Raw genomic sequence first — 24,329 nt, 5'->3', positions numbered from 1 at the left:
TTATTCCTTAAAACAAGATTCCAGTTACTCCCTGTCCTATTGTCACTCAGTCCTTAGTCACTCAGTCATGTCCAATTCTATGCGACCCCATGGACTGTAGCCCACCAGACTTCTCTGTCCATGGCGATTCTCCAGGCAAGAATACTGGAGTGGCTTGCCATGCCCTCCTCCAGAGGATCTTCCCAACCCAGGGATCGAACCCAGGTCTCCTGCATTGCAGACAGATGCTTCACCATCTGGGCTACCAGGGAAGTACGCTGTCCTATTAGAGGATGCTAAGTTTAAAAATAGTTCATGGCCTGCCATCTAAAAAGAAGTTGGCAGAAGAGATATCATTTGTTCAATAGACATTTACTGAGAGAATCCTTTGTGCCAGGATCTGGGGATACCAAAATTAATAAGATATGGGAGTAATGAGCACCCCCAGCATTTCTTCTGCCCCTGAGTTTCTGGTTTATCATCTGGCAACCCGCTAAGGACACTTTTGGATATTTAGAGATTTCTGGTAAAGAAACTGCCTCTCCATGAAAAGGATCTGTGATGGGAGGGGAGGGTTTGCATCTGAGTCGAAGATGGTCCCTTTAATCAACCACCTGAATCAAAGTGCACCGATTTTTAGATGTTAATCTCATCCAAAAACACTTTCACAAAAAAATCCAGAATAATGTTTGACCTACCATCTGGACCCCATAGCCCAGCCATGTTGACTCATAATGTTAATTATTACAGTTATACAAGGCATATGGCTTCTTCCTTACTCTCTTGGATCACTTTCTTTGGGGGAAGTCATCTACCATGTTGTAAGGATATTCAGGCAGCCCTGTGGAGAAGTGCATGTGGTGAGGAACAGAGTCTTCTGCCACATAAAAGAGCTATCCTGGGAGCAAGTCCTTTAGCCCCAGTCAAATTCTCAGATGACCTCAGCTGCAGCTAAGAGTTTTCCTACAGTCTCATTAGAGAGCCCGCCTGAAATCACCTTGCTATGCTTCTCCTGGATTTCCAAATCCTCAGGAAACATGCCAAATAAGATATGTAGTTTTCAAGCTACACGATTTGGAGGTAAATTCTTATGTAGCCATTGCTAACTAATACAGATTAGTGCTGGGAATATGTAAGTATTAACTAAAACTTAAAATTGTGGAAGTGATTTTGGAATAAGTCAGTGAGTGGATCTGAGAAGCCTGGATGAGGGCATTTATAAAAGCTTGTAGAGCCCTGAGGAAATTTGGCCCTTGAGGAATCTATGATTGATGAAAGTAAGGAAAATCTTTTTGGAAACTGTAGTGAAGGCAATACTTTTATGTAGTGATGGAATGTTCAGCAACACCATTTCCTACATTAATGAGGAAAGTAGAAAAAGTGTCTAGTGAATTGGATGGTGTCACTAATGAGATTTCCAGCCAGAGTTTTAGAGAGCCCATTTATTTTTTTATCTTACTGCTTATAAGTAACATATGAGACAGGAACTAGAAGGATTGTTAAACCTGAAGGAGTTGAGACTTAATGGTGTTGAAAATTTTTAGGTTTCCTTGTGTGAAAGTGATGCTAAAATAAGAGATAGCTTCTAAACAATGATCAAATCCAAGACACTGCTAGGAAACATGGACTAAAGATAAGGCATAAAGTGTGACTATAAAAATCCTCTGTTAGGACCTCAGAAAAATCAAAAGTGTACATCAGAGTGTCATTCTGGTCAGACATCAGGTCGTCTAAAGACAGTAATTGTATGGTTCATAGGTCCTCCTGATCAAACAACCGAGATTCCAAGAAACTGAAGAGCATTTTTCCTCACCTGGCTTAGGATAAACCCAAGTAGAGAAGAGCTTATTTCAGAGAGGCGTTTAGTATGTCTGTCCAGTATGTAGGGCACATGACTTATCTCTTTAGTTTCACAGACCTTCAGATTTAGAGAGCAATTGCACTTGAGGAGAGAGATACTTAAGGAATTAAATTAGAAAAGCTTCATTTACACTGGGCAGCATCTTGCCTCCTGGTATCCACACCCTTGTTTAGACCTCTCACCCTCTATACTGAGGTTAGTCTGTGTGAACAACAGGAAATGACAAAGTCTTGGTATGTTATTTCCAAGGCCATGTTATATGGCATTGTGGTTTTGCCTAGTTCTCTTGGAGTACTGCTCTGGGGAAGTCCAGTGTCATGTTATCAGGTAGCACTGCAGAGTGGCCCTTATCAAGAAGAACAGAGGTCTTCTTCCACCACCCAGGAAGAAACTGAGACCTCTTTCCAATAACCACATGAGAAATCAATCTTGGAAGCAGATCCTCCAACTTGATTCCAGGCTTCAGATAACCTTTACCATAGCTGACAGCTAGATTCTAACTGCAGGAGAGACCTTAAATCAGAACCATCCACCTAAGCCACTGATGAATACTTCATCCTCAGAAGCCATGTGAGATAATAAATATCTGTTTTTTCAAACTACTGAATTTGGAGTAATTTGTTACATAGCAATTGACAACTAAGACAGTGCTATTTAAAGCCATTGTTTTGAGGAGGTCACTTAGAAAGTAAAGGTAGAAGGTAGGGAAGGCATGTGGTCAGGGAACTGGTGCCTGAATCCTGCTCGTGTTTAAGTATCAGAAACAGTGGAAAAGATACAACTGTCTAACTCTGGCCAATTAACTGGCATTTATTTTCCCAGTCCATCAAATAGAGATAAAATAGCCCACAGTGATGTGGGTGAAGAATAATGAAATAATGTTTGTAATGGGTATAATATAGGGTCTGCAACATTATGCAGTATCAATTGGTATTTTCCTTTTTTCTTATACTCTACTTAATAAAATTTTAGGTGTTAACACCTAATCGTTAACAGGGCAGGATCTCAGATGTTCAGATGAACATCATGAAGTGTGTCAAATTTTCAGAATTATTTCAAAATTAGGTTGCCTATGCTCTCTGTAGATATCTTCCTTTCTCTTTAAGTTGGTGCATTCTAAAATCCATTTTCCAAGCTCAGCAAAAGAATGTTATCTTATCAAAATATACATCTGTACCTTTAGAATTATATGTAAGGACTATTTCTGGGGAAGGGGCAGATTAAGGACTTAGCTACCAAATAATTTAGGTTTTACTTTTAGTTTTATTCATGTGCATTAATATTTTCTCTGACTGTTGGAAAAATTTCTATTTTTTCTGAGTACAACATCCTGGGAAATTTTTTAAACAATGAGAAGTTAGAAGGTATCTTCAAAGCAGATGGGTAGAAAATGTATTTTCCTCAGAAATCATTTAATGTCACATTTAACTGAATGTGCAGCTGAAACATGAGATTAGCCATCAGGCATCTGACAATTTTCATCCTTATCTGCCAGTCAAATGCTTCAAAAAGAATTAATAATCCTGCATTTCATAGAATATGGAAAGAATTAGACTCTTGTTGATGGGAAAAAATGCAGGGCAATTATTTACTTTTGTTTGACTTCCTTAGAATTTTGGAATAAGGATTCTACAAAACTTGTTCTCGTATTGTTGTGCAATAAACATGATGACCAGATCACAAATTCCATTTTAGGTGATGATACTTAACATTTTCAAAAATGTATCTCAAAAAATATTTTAAAATATTTTAATATAAACCTACATAGAGAGCAAATTGTCATCTTGTCAGGGTAACATTGTAAATCTTAAATGGTGAGTGTTTCCACCACACACACATGGCATGTTTGCACTGCTAACATGGATGTTGGAATTACCTTTGATTACCCTTTCTGTCTGTTGCTTTTCTAATCCTTTCTGTTCTACTCTTTAATGGCATGTTAAGCTTGTGGAAAATATTCACTTTTTGCTTCCTAAAATATAAATATTATTGTTAGGAAAAATTTTTAATGAGGGAAGAGAATGAAGTTTGTTCCCCCCACCCCCCCAGTGACTCTGCTGACCTTAGTTCCCTGAAAATAGACTCTGAGATAAAAATTATGTTCAAGATGTTTATTAGAGCTCTTCTATGAAAGTGTCTGTAAGAAGGAGGAAAGCAAGTTTGGGCAGAAGGAGAAGTTAAACTGTTGAAGCAATGAACTAAAAACATTCTGAATGTGGGTTTGACCTTCATATGTGTCCTAGTACACCATTATTGTTGTTCAATGCAGGCCGCCCCCAGAGGGGAGGGCAAACCTGTGAGCCAGTGGAGTGATGAGCCAACTGCTAGTTATCCAAGAATTTTGCAAACTGGTTATTAAACTGTTGATACCTTGACATCAGCCATCATGGAATTAATTATTTCAGGGTTTTGCTTTCGGAGCTCCAGTCTAGCAGCACAATCCTGGGTGCCTCCCTGGGTGCATAGCTCTCTAAGGTAATAACCAGAGAGAGATGTGGCCGTGAGCCATAGCAAGCAGTGATCCCAAAGGCCAAAGCAATGAGTGTCCCCTTCAGTAAAGGGGAGCCTTGGGTAGAGCATGACACGTGCTACAGTCCACATCATTTGTCACCCACATTCACTTGGCTTGTACAGTAAGATCACCTCATCTGAGAGTCTTCCAGACTTCAAGCCCTCTCTTCTTTGGGTAACTTAGAAGATGAAGATTAGTTAGTAGACCCTGAAGCCACCTATTATGCTCATCATCTTGTTTTCTCTCTCTTTCACAACCCCTTGTATATTCCTCTTCTGTTGGCCTGGGTGGCATATCTGATGGGGGTGAACCTCATCTTCATAACAGTGCCAAAGTGAAAGTGAAGTTGCTCAGTCATGTCTGACTCTTTGCAATCCTATGGACTATAGCCCACCAGGCTCCTCCATCTGTGGAATTTTCCAGGCAAGAGTACTGGAGTGGGTTGCCATTTCCTTCTCCAGGGGATCTTCCTGACCCAGGGATTGAACCTGTGTCTCCCTCATTGCAGGCAGACGCTTTACCGTCTGAGCCATCAGGGAAGCTGTAACAGTGCCAAATGACTCCCAAATGGATCACCAGGATGCCAGATTTACTTATCTCTGGCCCCATAATCCCCAGGTCAGGGTGAGTTACTCCTGGACTCCTTTCTTTGCCTCTAGTCTCTTGGCTCAAAAAACTCAAAATGAATAGATGTAAGCCAGAAAATAAAGTTTAATGAAAGTCTGTGTCTCCTGGTGACATTTTCCTGCCATTGGGAACCCAAAACTCAAGGTCTTAAGATCACAGAGAATGGAAATACAATTTTCCTACACGGGTTATTGTGAGTGATAGTAATTAAGGGTGCCCCTATTTCTGTCCCCTTAGTTGCTAATTCATCTGTTCCACTAATTGGGGACTTTTCACATGCTGCTGTCTTTGAGCTGGTACCCCAGCTGGGTCAAGGAAGCAGTTCTGGGGTAGTATCGTTTGTAGTAGGATACCCACGGTCATGTGTCCACTATATCTCCTTCGGTATGATGGTGGTCCCTTGGTCTGTGGTGGTGTTATGCAAGATTCTGTGTTGATATATCAGATATTCTGAATACCTTTGCATAGTATGTTAGCTGGGGTCCTGTTGGCAAGAATGGAAAAGCCAAACTTAGAATATATGCTGATTCCAGTCAAGATGATTAGCTGTATTTTAAGGTAAGAGAAATCCAGTGTAATAAATTTGCCACCAAAAGTTTTCTTGTTGGATAATAATCAGAGTGTAATGCTGGTTTGTGTTTTGGCAGGTTCAACATTTGGCAGAAGCAGTAGCTATATCAGCCTTAGTGAGAGGGAATACATGTGTATATTCTATCTCTGACTTAATGCCTGATCCATTCATGAGCTCACTGTATGAGGAATGGGGTGGCAGACAACAGGGAGACTGATGGGAAAATGCAGAGTTGCTTTGACTATTTGGTAATTCAGTACTTTATTTCATTGAGTGTGTTTCTGGATTAACATTGTTACATAATACAAAATCTTCAAATACAGTGACCACTTCTAACATTCATATGCCTCTTTCCCAGATCTTTCTGTCCTCAGTCTTCTAACTGTCTCCTCCTAGACCCATGGAAATTCAGCCAATCATATGCCATTTCTCATTAGTACATTTGCATTGTTATATTGGATTGCTTCCTTTTCTACACAAAGTGTAGAATCAGGTGTTTGAGGCTTGGCCTTTTTATTTCTCTATTATCTGGTTAAAAAAAAAATCCCTAATGTGGTCATAGATATGAGCTGAGAGAGAAGAACTGAGCTATCTGCTTATGCAAGGATGCTGCCTTACTTACATTTGAACATACCACTTTCATATTACAATGAATTGCTCTTGTACTAGTTCAACCTATGACATCATGAGTTTGACAGTACATAGCTATGGCCATGTGGTCAAATGATGTCCATGATTAGACATTCTGTCAGGGTACAGAAGCAAAAGAGTAGCTGTTTGTCAAATGGTATATAATTATCCACTTTGAGGCAGGAACTTGCTGCCAATCCCTGGAGGTCTGATTGTTATTTTTCTGTTGGAGGATTTGATAAATGGCACTTGCTATCTTTACAATGAAAGTGGTATACTTTAGGACTTTAATTGAGTAAAATCATGTACTGTAGTAGTTCAGAGTTTAGAATTTGGAGTATAGCAGACCATAATTGAAATCTTAATTCTGCCATTTTTCAGTAAGTTACCTTGGATGAGAGATATAAGCTAACTCTTGATTATTGCATCTGAAAATGGGGGAAAAGAGCATAATGTAATAAAATAAGTTATTAAAGATAACCTAAAAATATATGCAAAACATCTAGTATGGTGCCATCTTGTAGAAAATACCTAAGGAGTAGAATTTGAATTTTGATAATAATTAGCAATATTATCACTTTTAAAATTTACCTGAAAACCAGAAAGATGTATTCATTTAATTTTCCAATGTATATTTGGTGGATCTTAATATTTTTGTTTGTTAATAAGTGTTAGTATGGTTGCATGTGAGTATTTTACATTCATAAGTAAATATTCAGCTGTATTACCTTGATTCACGAAATGAAAATTAAAGACTGAGTGAGAACATCTGAATATTGAGATCATGAAAGATAAAATTATATCATAAATACTTTATTCATAATTTAATAAAATAAATAAAAAGAGCACAAATGAGTTGTCACACCAAGAAATTAAGAAAGCACAAATTAAAATGTGACTTGTTAAAATGACTAGGAGTACTGCTGAATCATATGAGAATATATGTTCTAGGTATTTCTCACAGCCTCTCATTCAAAGCATTGTCATGTAAATGTGTTATCAAAAAGAGGTCACTGTATATTACATTTGAAATTAGAAAAAGGCTCTAAAAGGCTAATTTCTTTCTTTCTTTCTTTCCTTCTCTCTCTCCTTATTGTGTTTCCTGTAGCAAACTGTAAATTGAGATAGCTTAATTTTGTGTTTCCATTGAAATTATACTTTGAAAATTACTGGGCTTATATGGCAGATATAGGAGGAAATCTCTGAATTAAAATCTATATTATAGGATAAAAATATAAATAAAATATCTAAGCATATGCTTCCCTACCCTTCCCCATTTAAAATCCACCTATAGATTAAAAAATATTTTTTTACATTGTCAGTGGATGTATTATACATGTCAAGACTTCAAACATTTTATTATATACCAAAAAATCTTGATGTGGCATTTAATCTAGAGGGCCAAGGGCTAATGGAGAGGGCAGGTGGAAAGAATAGCACTGAAACCCGCCTTGACACTGCTGATAGATAACACTGCTGCTGCTGCTGCTAAGTCGCTTTAGTCGTGTCCGTGAGTCCTTATTTTGGGGCAGCCCCTGTTTCCTACTACATGCATTTTCAGCCATGGGAAGCACTCTTTGGATGGGAATTTTCTCTCAAGTTATGGCAGCAATTGACCAGAAGAGATGCTGTATTCCTAGTCAAGCAAAAAAGACATGTAAGAGAAATGATCTCAGCTCAGACCTTTTAAACAAGAAAAGCAGTAACGGCTTATGCCTAGCTCTGCTCCCCACATGTCCTGCTCTTTCAGCACATGATCCCTGGACCTCAGAACTCACCATGTAAATTTATTAATATATCAGCCAGCTGTTGAGCTTAAGGTCTGATCAAAGGATGCTATCAGAAATCAAGCAGTACTGAAAAGAAAAAAAACAATAAAGGAAATGAGTCTACCCAGTTTATGGACAAACATGATCTGGATGGGTATTCCTTCATTCAGAATAATTATGTAAATAAAAACTAAGTGTCCACATAAATAAGAAAGGAGAAAAATGCACTAGTAAGATTCAGAAGAATGCATATATATATATATATATGTATGTATATATATATGCATCCTATTCTGTTATCCATATCTATATTTATATATCTATCTATATATCTTTAAAAGTTGCTTACCTTATTCTGATGTTGTGTGCTGATATTTCTTGAGCTACATTTTAAAATGAAATTCTAAGATTATTAATAAAAGACCCAGTGAAAGTGTTCGTCTCTCAGTGGTGTCCGACTGTAAGAGACAAATGTATATCGCCATCAGACAACATGCTCCTGGGTGACAACCCAATGGGTTCGGTCCTTACAGAAGGCGAATGGCCAATTCACATAAAGAAGTAGTGTCATATTGATAGCTTATGGTGAATGATGTCAGTTTCATGATCTCTGAAGAAGGAAATTTAGCTTCAGGACCAAGGACCAGCCTTGATCACTCAAGCGCTATTGTGCAGCAGAGTTTTATTAAAGTAAGAACAGGGACAGAGAAAGCTTCTGACACAGACTTCAGAAGGGGGACGGAGAGTGCCCGCCTTGCTAGTGTTAGCAAGGGAGTTATATACTTTTTAAATTAGTTATTACAATAAGTCAAAAAAATGTCTCAAGGTTGTAAAGATCTCACTAGACCCACTCCCATAATTTATATTTTAAGATAACAAGATTAGAATGAATAATAGAAAGATCTTACCAGACCCACTCCCATAATATACATTTTAAGATGACAGGTTAGTTAGAAGGTTCTTGTTAAGGAGAAACATGCCCTTGAGCAAGGTACATTGTTATATTGACTAAGAAAATTAGAGATACCAAGGGAACATTTCATGCAAAGATGGGATTGATAAAGGACAGAAATGGTAGGGACCTAAGAGAAGCAGAAGATATTAAGAAGAAGTGGTAAGAATACACAGAAGAACTGTACAAAAAAGATCTTCATGACCCACATAATCACAATGGTGTGATCACTCACCTAGAGCCAGACATCCTGGAATGTGAAGTCAAGTGGGCCTTAGAAAGCATCACTACGAACAAAGCTAGTGGATGTGATGGAATTCCAGTTGAGCTATTTCACATCCTGAAAGATGATGCTGTGAAAGTGCTGCACTCAATATGCCAGCAAATTTGGAAAACTCAGCAGTGGCCACAGGACTGGAAAAGGTCCGTTTTCATTCCAATCCCAAAGAAAGGCAATGCCAAAGAATGCTCAAACTACTGCACAATTGCACTCATCTCACACACTAGTAAAGTAATGCTCAAAATTCTCCAAGCCAGGCTTCAGCAATACGTGAACTGTGAACTACCAGATGTTCAAGCTGGTTTTAGAAAAGGCAGAGGAACCAAAGATCAAATTGCCAACATCCACTGGATCATCAAAAAAAGCAAGAGAGTTCCAGAAAAGCATCTACTTCTGCTTTATTGACTATGCCAAAGCCTTCGACTGTGTGGATCACAATAAACTGTGGAAAATCCTGAAAGAGATGGGAATACCAGACCACCTGACCTGCCTCTTGAGAAACCTGTATGCAGGTCAGGAAGCAACAGTTAGAACTGGACATGGAACAACAGACTAGTTCCAAATAGGAAAAGGAGTACATCAAGGCTGTATATTGTCACCCTGCTTATTTAACTTATATGCAGAGTACATCATGAGAAACACTGGGTTGGATGAAGCACGAGCTAGAATCAAGATTGCCGGGAGAAATATCAATAACCTCAGATACGCAAATGACACCACCCTAATGGCAGAAAGTGAAGAGGAACTAAAAAGCCTCTTGATGAAAGTGAAAGAGGATAGTGAAAAAGTTGGCTTAAAGCTTAACATTCAGAAAACTAAGATCATGGCATCTGGTCCCATCACCTCATGGGAAATAGATGGGGAGACAGTGGAAACAGTGTCAGACTTTATTTTTCTGGGCTCCAAAATCACTGCAGATGGTGATTGCAGTCATGAAATTAAAAGACGCTTATTCCTTGGAAGGAAAGTTATGACCAACCTAGATAGCATATTAAAAAGCAGGGACATTACTTTGCCAACAAAGGTCTATCTAGTCAAGGCTATGGTTTTTCCAGTGGTCATGTATGGATGTGAGAGTTGGACTGTGAAGAAAGCTGAGTGCCGAAGAATTGATGCTTTTGAACTATGGTGTTGGAGAAGACTCTTGAGAGTCCCTTGGACTGCAAGGAGATCCAACCAGTCCATCCTAAAGGAGATCAGTCCTGGGTATTCTTTGGAAGGATTGATGCTGAAGCTGAAACTCCGATACTTTGGCCACCTGATGCCAAGAACTGACTCATTGGAAAAGACCCTGATGCTGGGAGGGATTGGGGGCAGGAGGAGAAGGGGATGACAGAGGATGAGATGGTTGGATGGCATCACTGACTTGATGGACATGGGTTTGAGTAAACTCCGGGAGTTGGTGATGAACAGGGAGGCCTGGTGTGCTGCGATTCATGGAGTTGCAAAGAGTCAGACACGACTGAGCGACTGAACTGAAGACAAAGCAATGTAGAGAAGAATGTTTGTCCTTTTCTCCTTGAGAGCCCCAGACCACTTTCTCCTCCTGGGGAACCTTGGACATCTTATCAACCCACTGCAGAACTGACTCTCTGAATATACAGGTTTTGTGTGTGTGTGTGTGTGTGTGCGTGCATGTGTACAAATATAAACCACTACTGTTTATTTCCTGAGTCATTAATTTGTGATTATAAACTGCAAAAATAGATCTAAACGCTGTTTTCTCCTTACTCTATCTTTATAGTTGAGACATATTTTAGAATAAGAAATGGTTTCTTCACAGTGACCTCTTGCAGTTAAGATTTTTCTTGCAGAGCTACAAGAAAGCATTGCCTACAACAGGCGTTCATACATTTTTTAGTTTCTGTTTGAAAAACAGTAAAGAAAGGTCAAGTGGCCAAATGTGATAACCCTGGCCACTGCTGTGTTCACCTTGTATGAATTTTCTAAAAGCAAAATACAGAAACGGCTGAGGCCTTTAAAGCAGGGATGGCAGGCATTTTCTGTCAACGGCCAGATAGTAAATATTTCAGGCTTTGTGGGCCATATGGTTTGTGTCATAGCTATCAATTCTGCAACTGCAGGGCAGGGCTACCACAGACGATATGTACATGAATGAGCATCATTTCTGTGTAACAGAAAGAGGCATGGTTCTGTTGTGTCTCTTGAATCATAGTTGGTGGATCCTGATTTAGTGAGTGTAAGAACCTTAGTGGACTTTATGATACTGACTGAAAACAATAAGGCAAAATTAAAAGACACAATTTTATATGAAACTAAACATTTTTTACTGGGGTGAAGGGAGGGAAATTTGGATGATTAAGGGAGAGTGGTATATTCCAATAATGGAATTATCTTGATTTGATTCTTTTAGAATCACTTCAGAATTGACACTGTCAGGAAAACAGCCATGTTCCAGCAAGAAGGCCAACTAAGCTCTCCTATAACATAAAGGTAAATATGCTGAACAAACTTTACTTTTAAAAATAACATAACAAGGCATTCCAAACAATGACAGGTGGGGAGAGAGAGAGAAGAGAATCTCCAGTTGTCAAAAACAGAAAAACATCAAAATAGTAAGTATATGACTTGGTTACACCCAGTGCTTATGTTGTGGTGTGTGCATGTGTCTGTGTGTTGGGGGAATACTTTGGGAATACTGTTAACTTGAGGTGGGAAGGTGGTTTTTTTTCTTTTTTAAATGCTGAAGTTTGAAAAAGTGTGAAGTATTTCAAATATGCAAGTAGATAATAAAATGACACAAGGCACATCATTGTAGTGGAAACTGTGGCTGGTGAATAGCAGATTTGCCTTGCAGACCAAAGCATGGCCCGCTTCCCCCCACAGCTGAAAGCTAGCACTGTGTGCTGAAATGCTCTCGGCTAAAGAGAACTGTCTTGCCCATACTTTCACCTCTTCTCAGGGTCAGCTGAAAACCTACCTACTTTTGCAGTTTATAGATAGTCAGGTACTTGCCTCAATTTGGGAAGTCTCTGAAGAGTCACCCCAGCTTCAGTCATCCCAGCTTCAGACTTCCCTGAAGGATCAGACGGTACATACCCCTCTTCTGGTCACTTTTCCCTCTGTCCAATTCATTTTTCCTCATTTTCTTTAAGAAGTTCCTCTTGAATGTCCACAAATCATAGTCTCAAATTCTAGTGCCCGGGAAATGGACCTAAGAAAGTCATCACCCACCTTTATAAATATGTATTATTTCTTACAGGTTTCATATACTTTTTTGTTTTCATTGAGGAATTACATATTTTAGACACAATGGAAAACACCTCCATCCCATTATTTCTAAAGAAATTTGCAATCTAAAACTCAGTGTGTATAATTTTCATGAATACTTCTGTATTTTAGCTTAATATTTGTGAATCCACGAGACATTGTTTAATAATTTTTGAAGGTGTTGAAACTTCACATATGGTACTACAGAATACACTCTGCAACTTGATTTTTGTTTGTATTAAAATTGTTCTTCAGGCTTCCTTATTTTTATTTTATTTTATTTTTTTTAATTTTATTGGAGTATAGTTGATTCATATTTTGTATTACTTTCAAGTGTATGACAAAGTCAATCAGCCATACACACATATGTATCCAACTTTTTTTTTTAGATTCTTTTCCCATATAAGCCATTACAGAATACTGAGTAGAGTTTCTTGTGCTATATATTATAGTAGGTCCTTATTAATTAACTACATATAGTAGCATGTATATGTTAATCCAACCTCCAATTTATCCCTCCCCTCCTTATCCCTGGTAACCTTAAGTTGGTTTTTTACACCTGTAACTCTATCTCTGTTTTGTAAATGAGTTCATTTGTACCCCTTTTTTAGATTCCACATAAAAGCAATATCGTATTTCCCTTTCTCTCTCTGACTTACTTCACTCAGTATGACAGTCTCTGGGTCCATTCATGTTGCTGTAAATAGTATTACTTCATTCTGTTTTATGGCTGAGTAATATTATATTGTATATATGTACCACATCTTCTTTATCCATTCCTATGTTGATGAACATTAAGGTTGCTCCCATATCCTGGCTATTGTATATAGTACTGCAGTGAACACTGGGGAGCCTGTATCCCTTTGAATTATGGTTTTCTCCAGATATATTCCCAGAAATGGGATTGTTGGATCATATGGTAGCATTGCTTTTCATTTTTAAAGAACCTCCATATTCTTTGCCATAGTGGTTTTACCAGTTTACATTCCCATCAACAGTGTAGAAGGATTCACTTTTCTCCACACCCTCTGAAGCATTTATTGTTTCTTATTTGGGTGATGATCTTGAGATATATACTTGCTGATATAATTAACTCTATAAAATATTAATTATGGTAAAATGTGAAAATATTAACAGCTGATAAATTTAAAATGAAGGCACATTCATATCTGGTATATGGTTTCCTGTACACCTCTTTATATTGACTGCTTCAGGAATACGTACTTTTAGAAAGTAAACTAGTTTAATTCAGAGAGAAAATAAAAGCAAGGAAATCTTTTTTCTCCTCCTACACTCATCTAGTCAGGAGAGCTCAAACTGTACTGCCCAAGAGCTTTTCACAGCATGAGTCAAACAAACCTAATTAACTCTATCAACAGCTCCATACTGGCCTGTTTTCTGTTCTGTCCCATCGTTTTCAAAGGTATACACCACAGAAGAGTAGCCTTGAATCATGCTTTATAAAAAGGTACTCTCTAGTCAAATGATCTATTAATTATGCAAGCTATAGACCTATCTTGTATGTACACTTGCTTCTTCGTGTTAAAGACAGAGAAAATTCTGCTGTAAATAACTCTATTAAATTTTTATTTAGCTGGCATTTCCCTTTTGTTTTTTCAACAAGTTTTTTGCTTACAGAGCTCCTAGTGGACTTCCCACAGTACAGAACACTGTGGATGTGCTTCGGTTACCCGTCTAGTTATAATTTGTTTGGCCACTGCCCATCTTCAAACATTTCATGAGTTACTATGGCTCCATGGTTTGTACTGTCTGTCACCCATGTTGAGTAAAGCTTGCCGTGCTTCTAAAGAAATGTAATATGTTATTTCTGTTGTGTGGACTACCTGAGGCACTCTCTTCCACTAGAGAAGATCCTAATTAGTTAGAATCTCAGCTACTTGAAGGCTGGGTCACTATTTGTGCTATTCACTCTTAATGACTGACCAGTACCTGGCCTATAGGTGGAATTCAATAAATGTGTGCTGAATGCCTACTGGGTGGATGGGTGGATATGTGTCCTCATAGAATTAATGCACAATTATCATATTATATTAAAATCTTTTGTTTATACATTTCTCACACTAAACTGTTTTACAATGACAGGAATTATGGCTGATTTATAATTGCATCTGCAATGCTTAAAACCATGTTTGTTATGTAACAGATGCTCAAGAAATACTATTTGAAATTCTGGGGAGGGGAGAACAAGATGGCGTAGGAGTAGGTGGACATGGAGTACAACTCTGTCCATATAAACATCAGGAATACTTCTTCAGACACAAAAGTGCATGCAGAAAACAAGCTGAGCACAGACAGGAGTACCTGACCAGAGGGAAAGAATATATAGAACCACACAAAACTCTGTAGGGCCAAGGAACTAGGGAGAAAAACAGGAGTATTAGTAGGACTGGAACTGCCCTCGGTGGGTGGGGGAACTGAAGCAGGGGTCTGATCCCCACATTGGGGCAATTGTCTGAGTCAGAGGAGAAGCATTTAAGGCTGAGAGTGAAATAACTGATCTGTGGCAGCCTAAATGGAATGAGAATCAGATAGTCCTTGTCACAGCCATACATACCCTGGACAAGGATGCAGGTCTTCTGGAAGGCGCCGAGGCTGGGAGCTGATATTTAGGGATTGTGGAGCAATCTCAGGCTGAGGGCTGCTGTTGACTGTGGAGAGACTGATCAAGAGGAGGTGAGGGAGGAGACTGTGGTGGGAAATGCCTGAGGAGGAACGCTGAGCAGCCATGGAAGCAATGTGATACTGCTGAGTCATGTGTAGGGGGTGGAGTCATCACCATAGCCTCTCTCTTCCCACATGTCAGCATCTGCAGCTGAACAGTAGAGAGGCTGGCCCATCAAATGCCTGATGCACTGAACTACAAAGTAGGACCCCACCCAGGGTGCCCCTTTAAGTGTCTGATGTGCAGATCTACAGAGTAAGACCCCAGCCAGGGGCCCCCCTCTATGTGCCTGATGCACAAAACAACAGAGAAGGATCCCAGGCAAGGGAGCCCTCTAAGTGCCTGAATGGGTGGAGCTATGGAGAAAGACTGGCCAAAGAGGCCTTCTGATCATCAGCTACAAAAGGCTTAAAAAAAGACTCTGATAGGGCCATCACTCCTGCCACAGAGGCAGTCTGTGTCCCTGCACACTTGGTGCCACCAGGGTCCCCTCAAGCCAAGCAGCTGTGCTACCTTCACACTCAACTTTCACTGGGACAGGGCTGCCACAGGCAAAGAAAGTCTTGCATCTATGCACGCAGGGTTGCTTCGGTAGTGTCTGACTCTGTGACCCTGTAGACTGTGGCCTGCCAGGCTTCTCTGTCAGGGAGGGGGGTTGTCCAGGTAAGAATAATGGAGTGTATTGGCCAATACTGGTTGCCATACCCTTCTAGAGCACTATATTTCCTGCTGCCCTAGCCGCCAACTCCCCTGAGTACCTGGTGCTGCCAGAACCTCTGTGACCCAAGCAGCTGCACCACCTCCACACTTGGCCCTCACAGGGGCAAACCCAAGTCCTCCAGGGCAGCTTCAGGAGCAAACTGCAGTAGATGACCCACATGCAGAAGTGGAAATAAAACCACAATTGAAACCCAGGGGCAGTGTGGCTAAGGAAAAAGACCCAAAAGCTTCCCACTAGCTGTATAAGCTGCAGATTAAATCTACAGGATCAACTAGGCAGACTCTGTGTCTATGGAATATATAAAAGGTCATTGAGAGCTCCCACAAAAGAAAACTCAGTAGTTCTGATAGCTGTGGACATTGGAGACAGGAACACAGAGGCGTAGGACCAGATTAGAATCTGAGCTGCCCCCACAGCAGGTCCAGAGATCACCAGTGTTGGAGGGCATCCTGGGGAGGTGAGGTGGACTGTGACTCCCAGTGAGGGGAAGGACTCTGACAGCAGTGACTCAAGAAAAACATTTATTATTCTTATGATTTGACTTGCTCTGTAGAATCTTTTGAATCCCCCCCACTTTGTTGTAGTTGTTGATTTCATTGGCACTATGAAACCTAATTAAGCTTCTGAGCTTTTTTTTCTTTTTCTCAGTCACATTTTTTTATTATTGTTATAAACCTCTGCCTCTATGTTGAACTTTTACAGTTCTGTGGAGTTTTCCTTTTTTTTTTTTTCTTTTCTCTCTTTTAATTTTAATTTTTTAAACCTATTATTATTTTCTATACATTTATTCCTTTGCTTTTCCTACTGTTCTTTTCCCCTTGCAGTTAATCTTTAATGTATATAAATATTCTTCATCTACCTCTATTTAGCTTTGCATATCTATTCTTTCTTTTCCTTCTTTCCTTTCCTCTCAACATGTTTGTTTGTTTTGTTTTCATTGCTTTATTCCCCACTTGGCACCTTGCTTTAGTTTTGTTTTCCAGTTTGTGCTTTAGTTAGTTTTGTTCTTAACTGGTAAATATAATATCTGGATTCCTTTGTTTGCCAGGTCAATCTACTGTACTTTATTTTTGTTGGACTATTTTGACTTTGGTCATGGGTGTATATGTATATGTGTATATTCCATTATTTTAATTATTATTTGCTGATTTTGTAACTGCCATTTGTCTGGGGTTCATCTTTGGTTTCTCATTTTTGTATATTTGTTTTAATCTCACTTAATGCCATAACAAACCACTTGTGGAATCTTCACTCCTGACCAAAGATCAAGCCCTGAGCCTTTAGAGAGAAAGCACTGACTTCAAGACCCTAGACTACCAGAGAACTAACTCTAGGGTGTATCAGATAGTGAGAACTTACAAAAGAGAACCACTTGACTACAAGACCTGGCATCACCCAACCACCAGTGGCTGCTTCATCTAAACAACAAACACAACAAAAATACAAACCCAATCATCAGCAGACAGGATTACCACCTCACTCAGCCCTGCCCATCAGAGGAAAAACAGACAAAAACTCAGCACAAATCTCACCCTATAGGAAGCCTACACAAACCACTGGACCAACCTTAAGAGGGCAGAAGCCAAAAGGAAGAAAGATTTCAACCTTGAAGCCTGGAAAAAGAAGACCTCAAACACAATAGGTTAAAAAAATTATGAAAAGGTAGAGAAATACTACACAAATGTAGGAACAAACTAGAAACACAGAAGTTCAAATAAATGAAGAGGAGATAGGCAAACTACCTGGAAAAGAATTTAGAATAATGATAGTAAAGATGATCAAAAGCCTTGAAAACAAAATGGAGAAAATGCAAGAATCAAATAACAAAGACCTAGAAGAATTAAAGAATAAACATACAGATTCAAGCAACACAATTACTGAAATTAAAAATACTCTAGAAGGAATCAATAGCAGAATATCTGAAACAGAAGAATGAATCAGTGAACTGGAAGATAAAATGGTGGAAATAACTTCTGAAGAGCAGAATGAAGTAAAAAAATGAAAAGGACTGAGAATAGTCTCAGAGACCTCTGGGACAATATCAAACACACCAACAGTTGAATTATAGAGGTCCCAGAAGAAGAAGAAAAAAGAAAGGGTATGAGAAAATTTTTGAAGAGATTATACTTGAAAATTTCCCCAACATGGAAAAGGAAATAGTCAATCAAGTCCCGGAGGCACAAAGAGTCTCATAGAAGATTAAACACAAAGCAAAACATGCCAAGACACATACTAATCAAACTATCAAAGACTAAACACAAAGAATATTAAAAGCAACAAGGGAGAAGCAACAAGTAGCATACAAAGGAAACCCCATATGCTTAATAGCTGATCTTTCAGCATAAACTCTGCAAGCCAGAAGGCAATGGCAGGATATATTTAAAGTGTTGAAAGGGAAAAATCAACAACCAAGATTACAGTACCCAGCAAAGATCTCATTCAATATTGATGGAGAAATAACTTTTGCTTGTCTGAAAAGCTTTTTAAGAGAATTCAGTACCAACAAACCAGCATTACAACAAATGTTAAATGGACTTACATAGTCAAGAAATACAAGAGAAGCAAAAAGAGCTACAAAGATCCCAAACAATTAAGAAAATGGCAACAGGAATGTATATATCAATAATTACTTTAAATGTAAATGGACTAGATGCTCCATCCAAAAGACACAGACTGGCTGAATGGACAAAAAAACAAGACCCATATACATGCTGTCTATAAGAAACCCACTTCAGGCCTAAAGACACATATAGGCTGAAAGTGAGAGGATGGAAAAATATACTCCATGCAAATGGGAAGCAAAAGAAAGCTGGAGTAGCAATCCTCATGTCTGACAAAATAGACCTTAAAGTAAAAAAGATTACAAGAGATAAGGAAGGACACTACATAATGATCAAGGGATCAATCCAAGAGGAAGACATAACAATTGTAAATATCTATGCACCCAACATAGGAGCACCTCAATACATAAGACAAACACTAACAGACATAAAAGGAGAAATTGACAGTAACACAATAATAGTAGGAGACTTTATCACCCCACTCACACCAATAGACAGATCATCAAAACAGAAAATTAATAAGGAAACACATGTCTTAAATGACACATTAGATGAGATGGATCTCATTGATATCTTCAGGACATTCCATCCAAATGCAGAAGAATACACCTTCTTCTCAAGTGCACATGGAACATTGTCCAGAATAGACCACATCTTGGGTCACAAATCAAACCTCAGTAAATCTAAGAACATTGAAATTGTATCAAGCATCCTCTCTGACCACAACACTCTGAGACTAGATATCAATTACAAAAAAAAAATAAAAAAATTAAGAAACACAAACACATGGAGATTAAACAATACATCTCTAAATAACCAGTAGGTTACTGAAGAAATCAAAAGAATAATTTAAAAATATATAGAAACAAATGACAATGAAAACACTACAACTCAAAACCTACAGGATGAAGCAAAAGCAGTTCTAAGAGGGAACTTTGTAGCAATACAATCCTACCTTAAAGAACAAGAAAAACACTGAATAGACAACCTAGCTTTACACCTAAAACAACTGGAAAAAGAACAACAACAACAACAAAACCTCAAAATTAGTAGAAGGAAAGAAATCATAAAGACCTGAGCAAAAACAAATGAAAAAGAAACGAAAGAAGCAATAGTAAAGATTAATGAAACTAAAACCTGGTTCTTTGAGAAGATAAACAAAATTGACAAGCCTTTAGCCAGACTCATCAAGAAAAAAAGAGAAGATTCAAATCAACAAAATCAGAAGTGAAAAAGTAGAGGTTACAACAGACAACGCAGAAGTACAAAGGATTATAAGAGACTATTATGAACAACTATATGGCAATAAAATGGATAACCTGGAAGAAATGGACAGATTCTTAGAAAAGTTCAATCTTCCAAGACTGAATCAGGTAGAAATAGAAATTATGAACAACCCAATTACAAGCACTGAAATTGAAAAGGAAAGTGAAGTGGCTTAGTCGTGTCTGACTCTTTGCGACCCCATGGACTGTAGCATACCAGGCTCCTCTGTCCATGGAATATTCCAGACAAGGGTACTGGAGTGAGTTGCTGTTTCCTTCTCCAGAGGATCTTCCCAACCCAGGGATCAAACCCAGGTCTCTCGTATTGCAGGCAGACGCTTTACCATCTGAGCCACCAGGGAAGCTGAAATAGAAGCTGTGATCAAAAATCTCCCAAGAAACAAAAGCCCAGGACAAGATGGCTTCACAGGAGAATTCTATCATACATTTAGAGAGGAGCTAATGCCTATCCTTCTAAAACTCTTTCAAAAAATTGCAGAGGAAGGAACACTTCCAAACTCATTCTACGAGGTCACTGTCACCCTGATACCAAAACCAACAAAGACAACACAAGAGAAGAAAACTATAGGCCAGTATTACTGATGAACATATATGCAAAATTTCTCAACAAGATTTTAGCGAACAGAATTCAGCATCACATCAAAAAGCTCATACACCATGGTTACGTTGGATTTATTCCAGGAATGCAAGGATTCTTCAATATACACAAATCAATCAATGTGATACACTGTATCAACAAATTGAAAGATAAAATCCATATGATCATTTCAATAGATGCAGAAAAAGTCTTTGACAAAATTCAGCACCTATTTTTGATTAAAACTCAAAAAATGGGCATACAAGGAGCCTACCTTAACATAGTAAAGGCCATATATGATAAGCCTACAGCAAATATTATTCTCAATGGTGAAAAATGGAAAGGATTCCCCCTAAGATCAGAAACAAGACAAGGGGGTCCACTTTCACCACTATTACTCAACATAGTTCTGGATGTCCTAGCTACAGCAATTAGAGAAGAAAAAGAAATAAAAAGAATGCAGATCAGAAAAGAAGCAAAGCTCTCAGTGTTTGCAGATGACATGATACTGCATATAGAAAACCCTAAAGATGGTATCAGAAAATTACTAGAGCTAATTAGCGAATTTAGCACAGTTGCAGAATACAAAATCAATACACAGAAATCACTTGCATTTCTACATGTTAACAATGAAAAATCAGGAAGAGAAATTAAGGAGTCCATCCCATTCACCATTGCAACAAAAAGAATTAAATATCTAGGAATAAACTTACCTAAGGAGACTAAAGAATTGTAGACATAAAATTATAAGACCATAATGAAAGAAATCAAAGACAACATAAACAGATGGAGGGCTATTCCATGTTCCTGTGTAGGAAGAATCAATATTGTGAAAATGACTGTAGTACCAAACACAATCTATAGATTTAATGCAATCCCTGTTAAATTACCAATGAAAGTTTTCACAGAACTAGAATAAAAGAATTCACAATTCACATGGAGACACAAAAGACCCCGCATAGCCAAAGCAGTCTTGAGAAAGAATGGAGCTGGAGGAATCAGCCTTCCTGACTTCAGATCATACTACAAAGCTACAGTCATCAAGACAGTATGGTACTGGCACAAAAACAGAAATGTAGACCAATGGAACAAGATAGAAAGCCCAGAAATAAACCCATGCACCCATGGGTACCTTATTTTTGACACTGGAGGCAAGAATATACAATGGGGCAGAGACAGCCTCTTCAATAAAGGATGCTGGGAAAACTGGGTAGCTACATATAGAAGAATGAAATTAGAACACTTCCTAATACCATACATGAAGATAGACTCAAAATGGATTAAAGACCTAAATGTAAGACCACAAACTATAAAACCCTTACAGGAAAACATAGACAGAACACTCTGACATATATCAAAGCAAGATCCTCTATGACCCACCTCCTAAAGTAATGAAGTGGGAACTGATTAAACTTAAAACTTTTGCACATCAAAGGAAACTATAAGCAAGGTGAAAAGACAATCCTCAGAATGGGGGAAAATAATAGCAAATGAAACAACTGACAAAGGATTAATTTCCAAAATATAAAAGCAGCTCATATAATTCAATGGCAGAAAAAACAAACAGCCCAATCAAAAAATGAGAAAAAGACCTAAACAGACATTTCTCCAAAGAAGACATACAGATAGGTAACTTACACATGAAAAGATGCTCAACATCGTTCATTATTAGATAAATGCAAATCAAAACTGCAATGAGATATCGCCTCACACTGGTCTACAAACACTAAATGCTGGAGAGGGTGTGGAGAAAAGGGAACACTCTTACACTGTTGGTGGGAATGTAAATTGATTCAGCCACTATGGAGGACGGTATGGGGATTCCTTAAAAAAACTAGGAATAAAACCACCTTATGACCCAGCAATCCCACTCCTAGGCATATACCCTGTGGAAATCAAAATTGAAAAAGACACATGTATCCCATTGTTCACTGCAGCCCTATTTGCAATAGCTAGAACATGGAAGCAACCTAGATGCCCATCGACAGATGAATGGATAAAAAAGGCATGGTACATATACACAATGGAATATTACTCAGCCATAAAAGGAATGCATTTGAGTCTATTCTGAGGAGGTGGAAGAACCTAGAACCTATTAAACAGAGTGAAGTGAGCCAGAAAGAGAAAGATAAATATCATATTCTAACACACATATATATACAGAATCTAGAAAAATGGTACTGAAGAATTTACTCATAGGGCAGCAGTGGAGAGACAAATATAGAGAATAGACTTATGGACATGGGGAGAGGGGAGGAGAAGCTGAGATGTACGGAAAGAGTAAGATGGAAACTTACATTACCATATGTAAAAGAGATAGCAAACGGGAATTTTCTGTAAGAATCCTGAAACTCAAACAGGGGCTCTGTATCAATCTAGAGGTGTGGGATGGGGCGGGAGACGGGAAGGAGTTTCAAAAGAGGGGATATATGTATACCTGTGGCTGATTCATGTTGAGATTTGACAGAAAACAACAAAATTCTGTAAAGCAATTATCCTTCAATAAAAAAATAAATTTAAAAAAACCTGGTGAAAGGAGAGAAAGAATGTAGAAGGAACTAAAAAAATTGATATGGGAGTGACACTTGGAATATTCTCTCAAAGATGTAATGGGGAAGAAGTGAATAGAATCTGGTTAGAACAGTTAGCCTGTTTAAATGTGAATAAATTATCTTTTAAATCTCTCATGCAATTTTCTTTTTCTCCCATTGTCTCATTTTTATATGGAGAGAGTGGCTCTTAAAAGTAAGTTAATCAGGGATCTAAGAGTCATTTGCTTCCCAGGTGGCTCAGTGGTAGAATCCTCGTGCTGATGCAGGAGATGCAGGAGATATGGGTTCTATCCCTGGGTTGGGAAGATCCCCTGGAGGAAGAGATGGAACCCATTCCAATATTCTTGCCTGGAAAATTCCATGGACAGAGAAGCCTGGTGGGCTACAGTCCGTGGGGTGGTAAACAGTTGGACATGACTGAGCACACGTGCACAAAGTGTCAAGTTTCAGAAGACACTAGATGAAAAACATTTAGTTTGTACAACTTACAAACAGCTTCCAATATTTGTGATGTGCTGGCCGAGCACCAGGATTGCTCTTCTTCAGAGGCAAGATGTACTCCCGGTGTGGATGACTTCTCCCAGAGAAGTGAAAATCTTACAGTCCAACAGCGTGCAGGAGCTAATATGTTCAGAAATTTTGTTATTGGTTATTATTCTATCATAACATGAAAATATTATTATCATTCAGATTGTCATTATTCTTTAATGGTCCTAGTCAATTTTAGATGTCATATCTGATTATGCCACCTTCATCACACTTGATAATCCTTTATTTTCATCCAGCTATTTGATCATTTTTGAACCTGGAACCCAGTATTGTGTGGCAAATATATTCTCTTTTATTATAATCTCTACATAGAATTGAACTCAAACCATGTCTTTAGATAAGATCTTCCACAGAAGATACCACTCCTTTCCCGGTCTCTCAAATAAATCACAAGCATGTTACACTGCTGAAATAACTCAGAGTAAAGTTTGGCATCTTCATCCACTGTGCTGTTTTTCTGGACCACATATTTCTTTATATTATGCAATAGTTTCTATTGCTTGAGGTTCATGCCAGCCTATTATAGCAACCGCTTCAAAAGACACTGATGCTGGGAAAGATCGAAAGCGAGAGGAGAAGGGGACGACAGAGGATGAGATGGTTGGATGGCATCACCAACTCAATGGACATGAGTTTGAGCAAACTCCAGGAGTTGGTGATGGACAGGGAGGCCTGGCTTGCTGCAGTCCATAGGGTCACAAAGAATCAGACACGACTGAGCAACTGAACTGAACTGACTGACCTCTCTATATTGAGGCCATCTACTCACTCCAGTACACTTCTTTTGGTCTTTCCTTCTTCCATCCCTGCCCATCCCCAGAGGCTAGAGCAGGAACTTTTTGGATGTGTTCTATAATTTTCCAAGAATGAATCAGCATATGATTTTGCATCTGTTTGTGTGTATTCCTTCATAGAATGTGACTCCTTGGGAGGAAATACTGACATTTTTTCATTATCATAGCCTAGTATTTGTCACAATCCCTGCCCC

At 38.6% G+C, this 24,329-nt stretch overlaps 1 long non-coding RNA gene across 1 annotated transcript in view; it reads left to right on the top strand.

Annotated features, from left to right (window-relative positions):
• Positions 1-24,329, top strand: part of LOC122709314 — a 272,493-nt gene that overhangs the window by 88,374 nt on the left and 159,790 nt on the right. Inside the window, exon 2 of the long non-coding RNA XR_006345470.1 lies at positions 11,556-11,635. This is a non-coding gene — a long non-coding RNA (uncharacterized LOC122709314). The remainder of the gene's footprint in view (positions 1-11,555; positions 11,636-24,329) is intronic.

This window comes from Cervus elaphus, chromosome 15 (assembly GCF_910594005.1).
Source record: "Cervus elaphus chromosome 15, mCerEla1.1, whole genome shotgun sequence".
NCBI lineage: Eukaryota > Metazoa > Chordata > Mammalia > Artiodactyla > Cervidae > Cervus > Cervus elaphus.
The sequence above is the reverse complement of the archived record's forward strand: the minus strand, read 5'-3'. Positions and strand labels throughout refer to the sequence as shown.